Source organism: Oryctolagus cuniculus, chromosome 6, assembly GCF_051225735.1.
Source record: "Oryctolagus cuniculus isolate XC-2025 breed Fujian yellow rabbit chromosome 6, ASM5122573v1, whole genome shotgun sequence".
NCBI classification, from domain to species: Eukaryota; Metazoa; Chordata; class Mammalia; order Lagomorpha; family Leporidae; genus Oryctolagus; species Oryctolagus cuniculus.
The window spans coordinates 19,454,451-19,472,311 of NC_142872.1; the positions used below are offsets into that span (position 1 = coordinate 19,454,451).

The 17,861-nt window shown below is 39.4% G+C and overlaps 1 long non-coding RNA gene across 1 annotated transcript in view; it reads left to right on the forward strand.

Moving 5' to 3' along the window:
• Window positions 1-12,045, forward strand: part of LOC149126043 (uncharacterized) — a 53,492-nt gene extending 41,447 nt beyond the window's left edge. Inside the window, exon 2 of the long non-coding RNA XR_016234890.1 lies at window positions 11,992-12,045. This is a non-coding gene — a long non-coding RNA (uncharacterized LOC149126043). The remainder of the gene's footprint in view (window positions 1-11,991) is intronic.
• The last annotated feature ends 5,816 nt before the right edge of the window (window positions 12,046-17,861 follow it).

A 17,861-nucleotide genomic window follows, 5' to 3' on the forward strand; every position in this document is an offset into this window, starting at 1 on the left:
AAGCCTTACCTTGTGGTTGCCATGTTTCTACTGTGTTTCTATGAGTTCAATATTTTCACATTCCACATATGAGTGAGATCCATGTGCTACTTGTTTTTCTGTCTCTGGCTTATTTCACTGACTATACCTTTAAGGTGCATCCATGTTGTCTCAAATGGTAGAGTTTCCTTCTGTCCATGATTGACTAGTATTTCTTTGTGCGTATATACCACGTTTTATTTAAGCATTGGTGAACACTTAATCCCATACCTTGGCTGTTGTGAATGATGCAGCAATGAGCATGTGATAGCTCTATGCAGGTATCTCTTCAACATCCTGATTTCATATCCTTGGATACACAACCAGTGGTGGGATGCTGAATCATATGGCAGTTCTATTTTTAATAATTTTGAAGAACCTCATATTGCTTAATATAATGGCTGTACTAATTTACCACCAACAGTATGCAAGGGTTCTCATTTCTTTACATCATGTCGAATACATATCTTTTGTCTTTTATTTTTATTGTTAAAATATTTATTATGAAAGGCAGAGTTCCATCCGCTGGTTCATTCCCCAAACGGCCAAAACAGACAGTGGTGCCCAAATCCAAATTCAGGAGCCAGGAGCTTCTTCCAGGTCTCCCACGTGGGTGCAGGGGCCCAAGGACTTGGGCCATCTTCTACTGCTCTCCCAGGCCATAGCAGAGAGCTCGGTCAGAAGTGGAGCAGCAGGGAGTCAACAGGCACCCATATGGGATGCCTGCACTGGAAGCAGCAGCTCTACCCACTATGCCACAGTGCCTTTCCCTTTTGTCTCTGTAATAACATTCATTTGTATTTTTGTTAAGTCATTCTTAAATTTTTTTAAAATTTTTATTTGACAGGTAGAGTTATAGACAGAGAGAGACAGAGAGAAAGGTTTTCCTTCCGTTGGTTCACCCCCCAAATGGCCGCTATGGCCAGTGCTGTGCCGACCCAAAGCCAGGAGCCAGGTGCTTCTTCCTGGTCTCCCATGTGGGTGGGGCACCCAAGCACTTGGTCCATCCTCCACTGCCCTCTTGGGCCACAGCAGAGAGCTGGACTGGAAGAGGAGCAACCTTGACTAGAACCCAGCGCCCATATGGGATGCTGATGACGCAAGGCGGAGGATTAACCAAGTGAGCCATGGCACCAGGCCCCAAGTCATTCTAATAGATGTGAAGTTACATATCACTGTGGTTTGGCTTTGAATTTCCCTGATTACTAGTGATGTTGATAATTTTTTTCATGTACCTGTTACCAACTTGTACTTCTTTTTTTGAGAAATATCTATTTAGATCCTTTGAGGTTTTTTTACTAGTTTGCTTATTATTACATAGATTTCCTTACATATTTTGGATATTAATCCATTATCAGATTTATGGTTAGCAAATACCTTCTCCCATTCTGTAGGTTGTCTGTCCATTGTTTTGTTCTGTTTTGCTTTTTACCTTTTTTTTTTTTCCCTCAACAGTTACTTTGATTTAATGAAACCACATTTGGATGCATATGATTGCCTGAACTAATGACATGGAGATTTACCCATACATTTTCATCTAGCAGTTGTACAGTTCAGGTCTATTCTTAATCTCTTATCAATTGGAGCTAATATATGATGTGGGGTAAGGGCTTAATTTTGTTTTCTTTACATGTGAATATCCAGTATTGCTACTACAGTTTATTTAAGAGAGTGTCCTTTGCTCATTTTGTGTTCTGGTACCTTTGTGAAGATAAATTGTCCATAAAGGCACAGATTTATTTTTGGTCTCTCTAATCCTGTTCCATTGGTATATATGTCTGTTTCGAGCCAGTATCATAGTGTTTTCATGAATGTAGCTGAGATCAAAAAGTGCAGTCTCTTTGGCTTTGGTCTTTTGCTTAAATATTCTTTTTCTACTTGGAATTCTTTATGTTTCCATTTCTGTTGAAGGCAGGCATTGGGATTTTCATAGGGATAGTAAGGAATCTACTGTTCCCTTTGGATGATATGGGCATTTTAACAATATCCTTCCCTTCTGTAAACACGACATCCTTCCATTTACCATGTCCTCCAACTGGAAGAGTTAATACGTTAACTTTTAGGGTAATTATTGGTAACTGAGGGCTGTCTACTGTCATTTTGCTAATTGTTTTCCAGATCTTTTTCCCATCTGTATCTGTACGTACATCATTTTGTCAAGTAATTTGATTTCTTTTTATCTTTTATGAATCTGGTATGGGTTTCTGTTTAGTAGTTACCATGTAGCTTACTTGAAACAAGTGATAGTTGATAAAGTATTTCAGGTAGATAACCCTGATCACATTTTTGAAAAATCTATACATTGTATGTTTTTGATGTCGTAATTTACATTTTATATATTTTGTATTCCTTAAAGGTATTATAGCATATATTAAAATTTTTGGCTGTTAAAATAAAAACATAAGTACCATGCACATCATCATTATAATATTAGAATGTTCAGGACTTGACTATGTATTTATATTTACCAGTAACAGAATTTTACATTTATTTTGATATACTATTGGTTAGCATCCTTTCTTCAACTTGAAGAATCCCTTAAGCATTTCTTATAAGATGCACATAGTGTTGATGAGATCCCTCAGCTTTTGTCTGAGGAAGGTTTTATCTTTTGCATTTCTGAAAGGTTATCTTTGCAGGGCAAAATGTTCTTGTTGGGCCATTTTTCTTTTTTCTTCAACATTTTAAGTTAAATCACTCCACTCTCTTCGTCCTGTCTTATAAGCATTCTGAGAAATGTTCTGTTAGCCTTATTGAAATTCCCTTATATGTTATATGCTTTTTTTCTTGCCTGCTTTCAGGATATATATATAAAATTTATATATATATAAATTTATGCATATTTCCATAGAAACCTTTTTTTTAAGGTATACAAACTTCATGCATTTCATATTTACAAATTTGGGAGCAGAGTGATTGTTCCCACCCTGCCATTTCTCCAAACTGCACACTCGCCCTTGTTCCTCCTCCCTTTCCTATTCTCATTCTTACTTTTTTTTTTTTTTACTAAGCTCCATTTTCAATTAGCTTGCTACACATAAGATTAATCCTACACTAAGTAAAGAGCTCAAAATAGTATAAAAAATAAAACTGCTGCTCAACAGTTGAGACAAAGGCTATTCAAAGTCATCATGTGTCAAAGTGTCAATTTCACTTCTATAAACTACCTTTTAGGTGCTCTATTAGTTATCACAGGTCAGAGAGAACAACGGTATTTGTCTTTTTGGGACTGGTGTATTTCTTGAAGTATAATTGTTTCCAGTTGAATCCATTTTGTTCCAAATGACAGGATTTCATTTTTTTAACCAATGTGTAGTATTCGATGGTGTACGTATATCATAATTTCTTTATCAAGTGTCCAGTTGACGGACATCTGGGTTGATTCCATGTTTTGGCTGTTGTGAATTGAATTGCCATAAACATGCCAGGGATTGGCAGAATACTTTTTTTTTTTTTTTTTACTTTTTAATGTTTGATTATAATATGTCAGTGTTGTTTGCTGGGATTGAATCTAATGGATAACTTTGACTTTCCTATACCTGTGTATTTGTATCTCTTCACAGACCTTGAATTTTTACATTTGTTAATGATTTAAATAAGTTTTCTGTTGCTTTATATCTCATTTTTTTCTTCAGCTACTATAATACTAGAGTAACTCTCTGGATGCTGTGCCATAAATTCAGTAAGCTTTCTTCATTGCTTTGCTTTTTTCTTCTCTGATGTTGTAATTTCAAATAACCTGTCTTCAAGTTCACAGAAAACTTCTCTGATCACTTCTGTTCCTTACACTTGGTAGTGTTTTTATGAAATTTCATTATTTGCATTTTTCAAGCCAAGAATTTTGTTATTTCATTCCACTAAGTTTCTCATTTTTTATTGTCTTTAGAAGTTTGCTCAATTGTTCCTTTATTAAAGTTTACTGAGCTTTCTTTTATTTATGTTTCTATTGATGTTAAGTTGATAAACATGCATTTGGTTGAACAGTCATCTTGTCTAGATTTTATGGGATTTTTTTTGACAGGCAGAGTGGACAGTGAGAGAGAGAGACAGAGAGAAACGTCTTCCTTTTGCCGTTGGTTCACCCTCCGATGGCTGCCATGGTTGGCGTGCTGCGGCCAGCGCACCGCGCTGATCCGATGGCAGGAGCCAGGAGCCAGTTACTTATCCTGGTCTCCCATGGGGTGCAGGGCCCAAGCACCTGGGCCATCCTCCACTGCACTCCCAGGCCACAGCAGAGAGCTGGCCTGGAAGAGGGGCAACCAGGACAGAATCTGGCGCCCCGACCGGGACTAGAACCAGGTGTGCCAGCACCGCAAGGCAGAGGATTAGCCTAGTGAGCCAGCGCCGGCGGAAATTTCATTCTTAAAATAGGAATTGTTTCTTAATATAAGAAGTGTTTTTAGAATATTTATGTGGAGGGAAAGCACATGTAGTTGCTTCTGTTTCCTTCTGGTTTCCTTTTTCATCCCAATTCATTTACTTATTAACTTCCAACATCTCTATAGTTAATGCATTGATAACATTTATTATATGCTTCTTTCTACCCACAATAGAATGTAAGCTCCATGTTGGTAGGGATCATTATCTGTTTTTTCTTTGATCAGTGATAGTTTATAAGCATCTTCAACAGGGCATGGCACTTTGAAGGTGTGGAATAAGTTAGAATAAGGAGATGTTTCTTAAATCAAAAGGATCATTATTATTATCTGTGGTACCTTATTTAAACTTTCACACAAGTGCACTATAATGACTTAAATTGTTGACATACTGATTTTAAAAAAACTATTTTACCATTCTAGTATAAATAATTAAATATTCTTTATTTTTTTATGAGATTATCTTGGCTTCATTTTACTTAATTTTTTTATTATGAGGTATAGTGCTCTAGAGAAAACAGTTAAAGTTAACATATAAAAAATTGCAAAAATAAAACTTTGTAGAAAATACTTACATATTGAATATAAAGTCCTTATTATAATCTGCCTTTAAAAGGATTGCTTCAAATGGTGCTTCTAAAAATCAAAGGAAATTAAAATGGAATTATAAAAAATTCTAACATATAAAATTTGTAAAGCAGGAGCCTATGAATTATCACTCTGATCAAGTTTAGAGTGGTACTGCTTATTGCTACTGGAAATCCTATTTTTAATCACTGGTTTCAATCATGTGATGGCACAATAAAGAAACTCAAACTCCACTTGAAACCAGATGACAACTAGGTTTGTGGCTTGGTCTACTGTGAGCCAAGCTCATTGAGCATCAATGGAAGACAGTGTGAACATGATGTATACTTCTTTGTCCATATACTACTAATATTCTTTCATATTTTATTATGTTATTAGGGAACATAGAGATCTACATCAGAAAAATCTAAACATAGTTAGAGGTGGGAAGAAAAAATGTGACGAAAGTAACTGCTGTTTCTGACTCATCATTTAACTTTCCCTTTTTCAGAAATGGTTGATCTGCAAGTTGGTCAAAAAGTCTGGTACCATTGTATGGGGGAAAGATGAACTTTTATTGCCTCTTACACCATCAACACTCTGATCCTGTAGTCACAAAAAGTGTGAAGATTGTCCCTGACATACCAAGCAGTTTTCAAGCAGATCCCAATAGGGTGACGCACACGTGAGCTCAGTTCCAAGACTAACTATCAAGGATATTATCACATGATGCAGACTGATGGTTCCATCCCTTAAGACTGACTCCTGTTTCAGAAGCTCCCATGATGTCCTCCTCCCCGGGGTTCAATTAACCTGTGAGAAAGTCACAGAACACAATTCCCAGTGACAAAGGATACAGCTTACCAGCCTGATAAGGCAGGAAATGGGACAAAGTATTGGACATGGGCCAAAGAGCTCCCTTGTCTGCTCCAGGAGAACTACTCTCCCAGCAGTTCTGTGTCCAACTATTAGAAACTTCACAGGACAGAGTACTTCAGAGATTTTTATAGAGCCTTTATCGTATAGGCATGATGGAAACAGAAACTCAGTTCTAGCCATCTCACTTTTCTGGAACATAGTACATAGAAACAAAAGTTTTAAGTTTATAGTCGTGCATTGTCTCTGTGTGGCTAGCTCTACCCAGGATTTCAAGAGTCATCTTGTTAGTACAAGATACACTTCTATTACCTAGGAAATTCTAAGGGATTAGAAGCTCTATGCCAGGAACTGGAGTTAAAGAGAAACATCAGAACAAAATAGGAGCCTAGTATTCCCTACAACTCCAGAAATCATGCAGGGCTTACTTCTGTACCAGAAAATGGCATGGGAATCAAATATATGTGTATTTCTTACTGTATCATAATATCATGTTGATAAGTCTGTGCCAGTAGGAAGTAAAATAAGAATTCAGTTTCTTTTAACTCAACATTATTAAAGAAATTACATTATATCTAGATAGCTTGAGGAATTTTAGAGAAAGCATGTGCCTATGTAACCAACACTGCAGGACAGGAAATGTTTCATCATCTTCAAAAAGTTCTCTGTCTCCTTCTTAGTCCAGAAACCAGTAATCTTGATACTACCAGTTCTAGAACCTCACATAAATAGAATCACAGAATATATGCTGCTTTGTATCTGACTTCTTTTATCTTCTGTGTTTCAAAATTTGTTAATGTTATTGTATGCTTTAGAATGTAATATTTTGTTACAAACTAGCATTTCCTTATACAAATTTCTCAGGCCAGTCACTTGTTTGTGAACATTTAAATTTTCCCATTTGAAACTACTATGAAATACATAGGACTCTGTGTATACGCCTTGGTATATTCATGTTTCTCTCTAGTCAGTTTGAATCAACTGTCTGCTTCATACTGTGCTTAATTGAAAAATAAACTACCAAACAATTTTCCACAGTTTTTTTTTTTTTTTGCACTGTACACTTATCCCCCCCCCCCCGTTTTAGCTGTCTTTTTGTCTCCCTGTGCCCTAATTTTGCTCCTCCCATGCAGTAACCTCTGGAAAGCCATGGCTTACTTGGCTTGCTTTTTCTAAGGGATATTAGTCATTTTGTGTTCTGCAGTGTATGAAATGAATTGTTTCTATGTGTTGTGTTTTGTTGGGCTTTTCTAGTTAAACAGTAAGAGGTTACTGTTATAATCATGGACAGAAGTAAACTTTTCCTATGTAGTTTTTTGCAATGTTCTTTTACCACTACGTATTCCCTATCTGCTCCTCCATTAAGACTGTATTTTCCTTTAATGCTTTGACATTTCTTTGAACTTTAATTTTTTTTAACTCATTTGTATTACCTGCATTAAATCATTGTCTACTAAATTCAAAGTATTGGCCATTTTAGAATTGATTTCTATTTACTTTTTTTTTCCCTTGAACTGTGTAACAATCTTTTATTTTTTTATTTAGCCAGCCTGACTTCAAATGTAGTTTTTTGATTTAAAAACTTCGAGAAACTCTGGATTGGTTGTTTTTGCTGTTTTGTTTTTTGGCTTTTCCTTTGAGCATGCATGAAGTTAAATTCCTCATGATTGCCCTGGGCTTGTGTAGACTTGATTTTCTCCTTGGTCAGGGAATATCTCTGGAAAACCTAAGGTGTTGTTCAGTCTCCTCTTACTATTGCAGTCAGTCTTGATTTCAGCTATTTTGAGGTAGGTTGAAAGTAGACTTTTCTCTAGGTTTCGTCCTTGCTCCCAGAGTTGGATTTTGCCTGAACTGAGGCCACGGTATTAATGGGGGCATCAAGGACTCTTTCTATTGCTGAGCCAGACCCCAGTAGCACCAAGCACTGTTTAACCTGTAGCATTGATTAAATTTTCAACCCTGTCAGCTGCTCTTTGGTGAGGCTCTCACAGTCGTACCCTGTGTGAGTACAGTCCTGTCTGTCCAAGTAGTCGAGGATAACCTCAGCACCGTTGGCTCTGATTTCCTTACTTCACAGACCTCCTTGGTCCTGAGGTTTTATCATCACCACTGCAGTTCACAAGGGTTACCTCTTTAATACCCTGGGCATTCAGTTGAGAACAGAAAGGCCAACCCCGGCCGGCGCTGTGGCTCACTAGGCTAATCCTCCACCTTGCAGCGCCGGCACACCGGGTTCTAGTCCCGGTCGGGGCGCCGGATTCTGTCCCGATTGCCCCTCTTCCAGGCCAGCTCTCTGCTGTGGCCAGGGAGTGCAGTGGAGGATGGCCCAAGTGCTTGGGCCCTGCACCCCACGGGAGACCAGGAGAAGTACCTGGCTCCTGCCATTGGATCGGCGCGGTGCGCTGGCCACAGCGCGCCGCCTGCAGCGGCCATTGGAGGGTGAACCAACGGCAAAGGAAGACCTTTCTCTCTGTCTCTCTCTCTCACTGTCCTCTCTGTCAAAAAAAAAAAAAAAAAAAAAAAAGCCAATCCCTCAGTTCTGGCTCACTGTACTGCAGTTGGAATACTGTCTCCAAAGCACAGGGGTGGTGCTGGGGCTTGCCTCATAAGTTTGCCTTCAGAGATTATTTTCAGTGATCCAGTGACTGAAAACAGATACTAGCTCCTTCTCCCATATACTTTTACCATTGTCTGTAGGTACCATGTTAGCCTAGTACAGATTACATTGTCGTAGCTACAAGCAGAAGTTTTTCCTACTTCTTACACACGTGCTTACACAAGTGTGTGTATATGTGTTCATAAACTAATTCAATTTAAAGGAATCTTTATTCTTTGGAGACAACATTCATATTTTTTAGATATTAAATTGTTATTTCTTTAAATATTAATGCTTGGGGCTGGTGTTGTGGTGGAGCAGGTTAAGGTACTACTTGTGGCTGGCGCCACGGCTCACTAGGCTAATCCTCCACCTGCAGTGCCAGCACTCCGTGTTCTAGTCCCAGTTGGGGCGCTGGTTCTGTCCCAGTTGCCAGTTGCTCCTCTTCCAGTCCAGCTCTCCGCTGTGGCCCAAGAAGGCAGTGGAGGATGGCCCAACTGCTTGGGCCCTGTACCCGCATGGGAGACCAGGAGGAAGCACCTGGCTCCTGGCTTCAGATTGGCACAGCGTGCCAGCCATAGTGGCCATTTGGGGGGTGAACCAACGGAAGACCTTTCTCTCTGTCTCTCTCTCATTGTCTAACTCTGCCTGGCAAAAAAAAGGTACTACTTGTGACTTGGGCTTCTCCTATCGGTGCCAGTTTTAGTCCTAGTGCTTTGCTTTGGATCCAGCTTTATGCTTATGCAACTGGGAAGGCAGTAGAAGATGATCTGAGTGCTTGGGCCCCTGCCACCCATGTGGGAAACCAGGAAAGAGTTCAGGCTCCTTTGGGGAGTGAACCAGATCTGTCACTCTGAATTTCAAATAAGAAAATCTTCAGTAAATATTAATGCTAGTAGATTTATACCTGTACATGCATACTTGTTTAATGCTTTTTCTTCTTAATATAAAAACAACAAAGCAAAATGTTATAAACTAAAAATTTGCAAATCATTGTATTTGGTAATAGCAATTTGAGGTAAGTAGACCTTGGTGGGTCACACTGGCACTTGGGCTTAGCTTCCTCTTAGCTTGTTGGGACTTCATTCATTGTTCTTGGAGGAACCTCACTTTACTTGTATGTTTTTGAAATTAGGCTATAAAATTTGTTTCTAAAATACATAATAGGCTCAGGATTTCTCTGAACCCTATTCAAAATTTGACTCTACTTAGAGTTCTGAATAAAATGACGCTTTTGCTTGATGATTAAGACAAAGGTTAGTGAAACTACTCTGTAACCTAGAACCCAACTACCAGAATTTCAAGTAGATGTCATTTTATTTATTGTCAAATCAAGCGCATATCAGGAATTTAAAGAAATCATCTTCCTGGGTAACTCATAGGATGACAAGGGATGCAACCAGAACTTTCCTTGGTATTTATTTATACTACTCATGTTATTAAGCTGAGGTTAATCACTTAGAGTTTTCTCAGAAATGTGCTGAATATATATCAGACATAAAAGTATTAAGAGAGCCAGTGAGCTTACACTTTTCATTCATAATCCATTTTATTAGCATTGCCTCTGTAATAGCACTCAGATGTATCCCCTCCTCTCCACCTTCATGGCCAGTACCTTAATTCAGGTTTTAATAATTGCTTGGTTGAGCATCAGGGATCTCCTAGCCTCTGCCCTGGAAATCGAGTATTTCATTCTCCACAGAGCAGCTCTATAGAATATAACGGCATTTTACACATGCAAACCCCTTCACTTGGAGTGGGAAATTCTTCTCTGTGTTACTTATAGATGTATCATGGGAGGGAGGAAGAAGAAATATTCTTGAAACAAAAGCATAATGTTCTGGACAGTTGGGTAATTTATTCACTCCTCCCGGGACCATCCATTTCTGAAGCTGCAGACTTCACTTCCCAGTCTCATTTCCCCTTGCCTCAGTGGCCATTTTCCTGTCTCCAGTTCCACTTCAACAGCTCTCGCTCCTATCAGCTTAACTCGGCATCTCTCCCCCTCCCCCGACACACCCCCTAGAGGACCACCTTCAGATCACCAGCTTCCTGGACACTTTGTCTGGCTTTTGATCTGTCTGCTTTCTTAGAGTGTTTTTGATTGCCTGCTAATTGCATCCAAATGACTGTATCTGAATAAAGCCTTTTAGTACACTGAGGTTAGGTTTCGGGAACTAGGTTTCCTTTGAGTTGAAAAGTACAGAATTATTTTCCTGCTTAGTGCAGGAGGAAAAAAAACCAAATAGGCTACCCGATATCTTCCTCCCACCTCACATTGATGGCATGAGTATTAATTGTGCGCTTAATACATAACTTTGTGTGTGTGCTGTAGATAAACTGCTTTTAGAGGCAGACATTTGGCACAGTGTTCAAAATGTTTCCGAGGACGACATCAGCCCATATTGCAGTGACTGGGGTTGAGTGTGTCCTCCGCTTCTGACCCAACATGCTGCTAGTGTGAAACCTGGGAGGCAGCAGGTGATCACTCCAGTCCTGGACTCCCCACCGCCCTTATGGGAGACAAGGATGGAATGTCTGCTTTAGCCTGGTCCAGCCCCAACTATTGTAGGTTTTTAGGGGATGAACCTGTGGATGGAAGGTCTGTCTGCTTATGTCACTCTCCCATTAAGAGAAAATTAATATAAAAAATAAAAGTATCTTTCTATTTGTACAGTGTTTGGGGTTATTTGAAGCATACAGGTCATTATAATCCTAGGAGAACCTCTGAGAAGGGACTATAGGGTGGCATTTGAATACCTAGTTTTAACAGCGATCAGGGTCTACCAGGGGAAGATTTTCTCATTCATAAAGGAATGAGTAAGAGTTAATGAGAAAAGAGTTTTGAAGAAGTGTGGGGAAGAGTGTTAGAAAAAACAAGAAGACATTTGAAAACCCAGAAGGAAGGGGCCTCACAGCATCTTTGTGTGTTACAAGAAGGAACAGGGGGCCTTTGCTGTGGCCCACTTGGTTAATCCTCCGCCTGTGGCGCCGGCATGCCATATGGGCACCGGGTTCTAGTCCCGGTTGCTCCTCTTCCAGTCCAGCTCTCTGCTGTGGCCTGGGAGGGCAGTGGAGGATGGCCCAAGTGCTTGGGCCCCTGAACCCACATGGGAGACCAGGAGGAAGCACCTGGCTCTGGGCTTCGGGTCGGTGCAGCGCTTGCCCTAGTGGCCATTTAGGGGGTGAACCAATAGAAGGCAGATCTTTCTCTCTCTGTCTCTCTCGCTGTCTATAACTCTGCTTGTCAGAGAGAGAGAGAGAGAGAGAGAGAGAAGGCACAGGAAAGTTTGTGGTCATGGGAGCTGTGTACAAGAGTTTGGATTCTATCCTAAACTAATGCCTGCCAAATGTCAGTGTTCTTCAAACCACCTGCAGTTTTTTTCAAAGACTTATTTATTTGAAAGGCAGAGTCAGAGAGAGAGAGAGGGAGGGAGGGAGAAGCGCACTGAGAGGTACATAGGAAAGGTCTCATGTGCTGCCAGCACTGGTTTTACAGCTAACTTAGGATAGACAAGAGGTCCGCACAACTAACCGCTTTCTCTGCTTTTCCCCCAGTCCGTCTGTGCTGAATCTACTTCCACTCCCTTTTAGCATTGCTCCTTAGCATGCTCAGCACTCTGCAAGAAAGTCTGGACTTCAGCTCGCTTTCTCCTAAGGATTGTGGGGCTTTGGATGCAGCACCAGGAGGCTGCTCACTGGCATGACAGCGAGGACTCCACGCAGTTGGTTCTGGTAGTCATCTTGCCACTCTGACGTGGTTCGGGTACACTCAGAGTATGTAAAGGAGTATGAGAAAGCAGCTGGCTTGCGGGCACTTGCTTTCCTCCTTTTCAAAGCCACCGATGTCGACAGCTCTGTTTCCTCCGATTGTGTAACCTGCTTTTTTTTGGTAACTCTTGCTTTATACCTTAAAGTCCTTACTTAGCGGTGCAACATTGTGATTCAATAAAATAAAACTTTGAATTACCTGAGAGAGTTCTGTGTTCACATAAGAATTGGCCTTCCTCCAATAAATGCTATGGTTATTCGGAAGTAGATTTCTTTTGAAAAGAGTCTGTCTGCGGTAAAAGGTTCTTGGACAACCTGCAGTGATTGCATTCTGCGGCAGTCCCTGTGTTTCTTGCACAGAGAAGCTGAGTTTGAGGAGAGTTCTTTGGCTTCAGCAGTGGCACAGAGCCAGCGCAGAGGACAGCCGGAACAAATCACGCCCTTCAGTCAGAACTGGACAACTCCCCTCCGCATGGCAGCGATGTGGGGAACTCCTTAAAAAGAACAGTTTTCTGACTCCATTCCAGAAGTGACAGAATGCTCAGGAGACAAACCCAGACATCTCCATTTTTCAAAGTCTTTCTCTAGCAAGTGGTTCTTAGGTGCATGTAGGTTTGGAGTTACTGGCTTATGTTAGCACGTCATAACAAATTTTATATCATAATGTGCACTTAAAAATCAGTAAAATGCTATGTCAAATACAAACATGCTGAAAAGTAGGTCAAGTTAGAGGAGAAAAAATATTTTGACATGTAATGTTGCAGGATTTATTTGGCTATTTTATGAAGGTGTATCTAGGTAGATAGGATAAACACAATGGGAACAGCACTTTAGAGAATGTAGTAGAAAAAGAGTTGTAATGATAAGCCATATTAATTATCCTTTTGTTTTCTTGGTTACGATTCTTAGAATCAGGATTTTCTCTAATGCTAATTATTGGAAAACTTACCAGCAGGTGGTAGCACTGTTTAACACATAGAATCCTGGACCACAAGGCAAGCAGTTGTGAATGAATTATTGACTGTAAGAATAGTTATATGAGAATATGTCAGAATATTGGATTGGAATTTAGCAAACCTGGCTCCAGATCCCAACTGTAATATTTATTGGCCCTATCACTTAGGAAACTAATTTAGTCTGATAGTGTTTTGATAACATTGCAAGTAGAATGGGGATAATAAAAGCTGCCCCAGCTTACATTGTCTAACAGAAAAAAGAAAATGACTTTCAAATCATATGGGGACAGATAGAATGCTATTTCAATGCAAGGGAAACTATTATCTCTAACTCTTTTTATTTCTGGTTATGCAGGCATCTGTTTTCATATGTGTTTCTATTAGGAACATTGGTGATCAGGATGGACCTCAAGAGGACAAGATTGATCACTGTTAGATGATTGCCCATTGTTCACCTGTTCCACTCTGAGCATTTTCCAATTCTGCTTCCTTTCCACGTGCTGTGAGATACAAAGACTCTGTGTTTGTTATATCTGAGGAAAATAGGTTGAGTTCCTGAATACCACTCTGAGTGTAGCCACTGCTGGCTGATCTGCACACACTCATGAACTAGAGAGAACTCCAGGGGAACCCAGATGATCACGTGTAGGTGTTTTACAGAAGCACACAGCATACATATTTAACGTAAAAGCTGCATAGTGAGCTCCGAGTTTACCTTTACAGAATTCTTGCTGTGTGCAGGAAGTGGAGTACTACTTGAGTTTCTCAAAGATAGAGCACTCAAAGTTTCCCAAAAATGAAGAACCCTTCATTCATTGTTGCTTCCTTTTCACGTAACAGGTATTCACTGATAATTTTTAGTAAACCAGGTACTTTGCTAGGTACCAGTGAAAGACTATCAAAACATGCATAATTCTCAGTTGTAATTTTTCAGTTCTACTATAAACAAAGGCAAACAGAGTACAGAAGGTCAGAGACCAGAGTCGTGACAGAGAATGCACAGCTGGGTGACTGTTTGAAGCCAGTATCAACAAGATGTGAGGTGTGGACAGAAGGAAAAGGTGGGAGAGCTTCTAGGAGATGAAGTGGTGCCGACAGAAGCAGGTGTGTCACGTGAGGCAAATGGACATGACTTGAATCAATGCGATCTGGAGTAAAGTGAGCTTTGGAAAGTTGCTTTGATTTTTCTTTATTTCCTTGTCTGGAATGAAGATACTTCATGAATTTATTATGAGAACTTAATGTGAAAATTAGTGCATCATAAACTCAATAGGGAAGAGAAAACATGTCATCTGAAGGTGTATAAGGTAGACAGAACAGGTGTTAGAAGGGCTCAAGTCTGGATTTATTGTAGCAGAAAATGGCAGATATGAATCCTGCACAGAGACAGGTGTCAGTGAAAAGATCTTTAAAAGGTGTCACAGCAGTTGTGTACAGGATGTTTTAGAACAAAGTAAACGGAAGGAGAGAAGGAAGATCAAGTACAAGTACAGATATGAGGTCAAGTGTGCTTAGATCTGGTTGGGAGAGACTTGATGATGCATTGGCTGTGAGATGAGCAGGGAGAAAGGATTATAAGGTTATTCCAACAACACAAGTCGGGGGAACAAGGAGGTTGTATCTTTGACACATGTGAGAGGTTTTTTTTTTTATTTGTGTGAGGAAAGCAAATATATTTATTGTTATAGGAAAGAGCTAGTAAGAAGACAAGAAACAGGCAGAAGGATCCAAGGTCAAGAGCAAATATTTCAGGCGGGAATATATCCTGACATTGTAAGTGTTCATAGAAACCAGCTGCATAGGATGGTTGAGGGTAGTGAGGACAAAACAAAAATAAAAATCCTGTAAATGTAGTTCAAGCCAAAATATCCCTGGGGCCAGAACAACACTTCAGAATGATCTAGCTTGTAAGCTTCACAGGAAGCCAATCTCTGCTTACGGGAACTTGTAAGACAACTTCTTCTACAGAGCGTTTCTCAGTCCTTGAAATTCCCATCTTCCTTTAACAAGGCCATGGGTGTAACTGAATGTATTCCTGATTCTAACACATAACTAATTTAGCATCTGGATGAGGACATGTGCAGGACTATGAAATAGCAGGTACCACATGTTCTATGAAATTGTTTGCCATGTAAAGAGAATGGATTGTCTTTGCAGAGCACATTGACTGCTCACAAAACATACACGAAAACGAAATGGTAAAATCCCTTTCAGAGACTCTGGGAAGACCGGTGTGGGATTCATTTTCTACAACTCTGTCACACAGCTCTCTTCAATATCAGAATAATAGGTCACCCTTACCTCTAGTAGCATATTTACAACAACATGTTAGTAGTATCTTTTTAACTGGGCTATAAACCTAAGTGCTCAGTTTGTTAAAAACAACTAAAAGTTTATTGTATAAATCACATCATTCAGGTCTGATTTACATGTACACCTTTCAGTTTTGCCACATGTTTATGTTCGAGTCACCACTATCAAAATAATGATTTAGACAAGATAAGAATTGGAGAACTCAGAGGGCTTCCATAGCCTTGGAAACTCATGACTGGAGCATAGGGAGACTACTGATGCCATAGACAGGATTGTCAATTGGTAAAGTCAACAACAGGAGTCACTGTGCACTTACTCCTCATGTAGGATCTCTGTCATTAATGTGCTGTGTATTGAGATTTAATGCTATAACGAGTACTCAAACAATATAATTCACTTTGTGTTTCTATGGGGGTGCAAACGGTTGAAATCTTTACTTAATGTATACTAAACTGATCCTCTGTAAAAAAAAAAAAAAAATCAACTCCCAACTTGACTCTCACTGGGATTAAACATGACAATAGGTCTGATCTGATTTCATCATCATTTAAAAAAAATCATCTATTATTTTTCACTTTATGTTTCTGTGTGAGAGCAAACTGTTGAAATCCTTACTTAATGTATACTAAGCTGATCTTCTGTATATTAAGATAATCGAAAATGAATCTTGATGTGAATGGAAGGGGAGAGGGAGTGGGAAAGGGGAGGGTAGTGGGTGGGAGGAACGGTATGTGGGGGAAGCCATTGTAATCCATAAATCGTACTTTGGAAATTTATATTCATTAAATAAAAGTTAAAAAAAAAAGAAAAAAAATAATGATTTAGGACATTACTTTGAGTCTAAATGCTTGTGCCTCTTTGCCATCAATCCTTTCTGCTCACTGCTGGGCCATGGCAACCACCATCCCACTTTCTGTCGCTGTGGTTAAAACTTCTCACAAATTTCATGTGAGTGGAATTCTGCGGTCTATACTGAACTGAGTCGATTTCTTCTGTTTAAGATCATTTTTTTTTAAAGTTACTTATTTGAGACACTGAAGAGCTTCCATCTACTTGTTCACTTCCCAAATGCCTGCAATGCCTGGAGCCAGAGCTAAGAACTCAATAAAGGTCTCCCACGTTGCCCAATAGTTTGAACCTTCACCTGGTACTCCCAAGTACGTTAGCAGAAAATGGTTTGAGGACCCAGAGTTGGGAATTGAACTGAGACACACTCAGATGAGATGCAGGCATCTCAATGGGTATCGTTTACTGGTAGGTCTGTTGGCTACCCCTAGCATCATACCATTAAAATCTGAATCTGTTATTGTACATGCCAAAGTTTGTTACTTTGTTTTTCTCTAATGTCTTTTTTCAGGATCCAATCTAGGGTGTCACATTACACATGTCTTTTTAGAATCCTCTAGGCAATGACTGTCTCTCAAGCCTTAATCATTTATGATGACACTGACAGTTTGGAAGTATACTCATTGTATATTCTAGAGAATGTATGGTGGTTTTTCTCATGGTTCAACTGAACATTAGGGGTTTTTCAGAATACAGTTGCACAGAAAAAACTGCCATTCTCAGCCTGGCTTGTGTAGGGGACATTGCTGTAGACATGGCTTGTCTCTGATGATGTTTATGGTGATCACTTGACTAGGGTCTCTCATTTTTCTCCCCAGAAAAATCACTAAGCAAAGCCCATACTTAGGCATGAAGAGTTAGACGGCTGCTCTTCAAGGAGAAAGTGTTTATGTAGATATGTTCTCCCACGTGGCAGATTTGCCACTTCTCCATATATTTATTTATTATATCACCATGGACTCATGTATGCTTATTTGGTACTTGAGTTATCATCCAGCACTATGTTTTTGAATCCAGTTATGTATCTAGTTGCCCAGATTGTTCCTTGCTTGATAAGAATAATTTCATCATTCAGATGTCTTTAACCATTGACTGTGATGTGTATTGTAGATGATTTGTATGTGGACTTTACTGTGTGAAAGTTCTTCTGTTTTTCATTTGCTCACTTTTTTTTTTAACTTGGAATAGATGTTGGTTTTGTAAGGTACTTTTTGTTCATCAATTGAGGTGCTCATGAGTTTTTTCTTCCTCTTTTCAGTTAGAAAACACTATAAACTATATTTGAATGTTAACTAAGTCTGACATTACTGGGAAAACTCTTCTTGATAATGATTCTTATTCTTTTTAATACTGCTTGACATCTTAAAAAAAGTAGGATTTTTACATCTATTTTCCTAAGGGATATAATTTAATGCCATTTCCTTATAATGTCTGATGTTTGTCAAGTTCTTTTGGAGTAAGACGGAAAGTATCCCCTCATCTATGATCTTTTGAAAGATTTTTTGTTTAGAATTGGTCTTGATTCTTCCTGATTGCTCAATA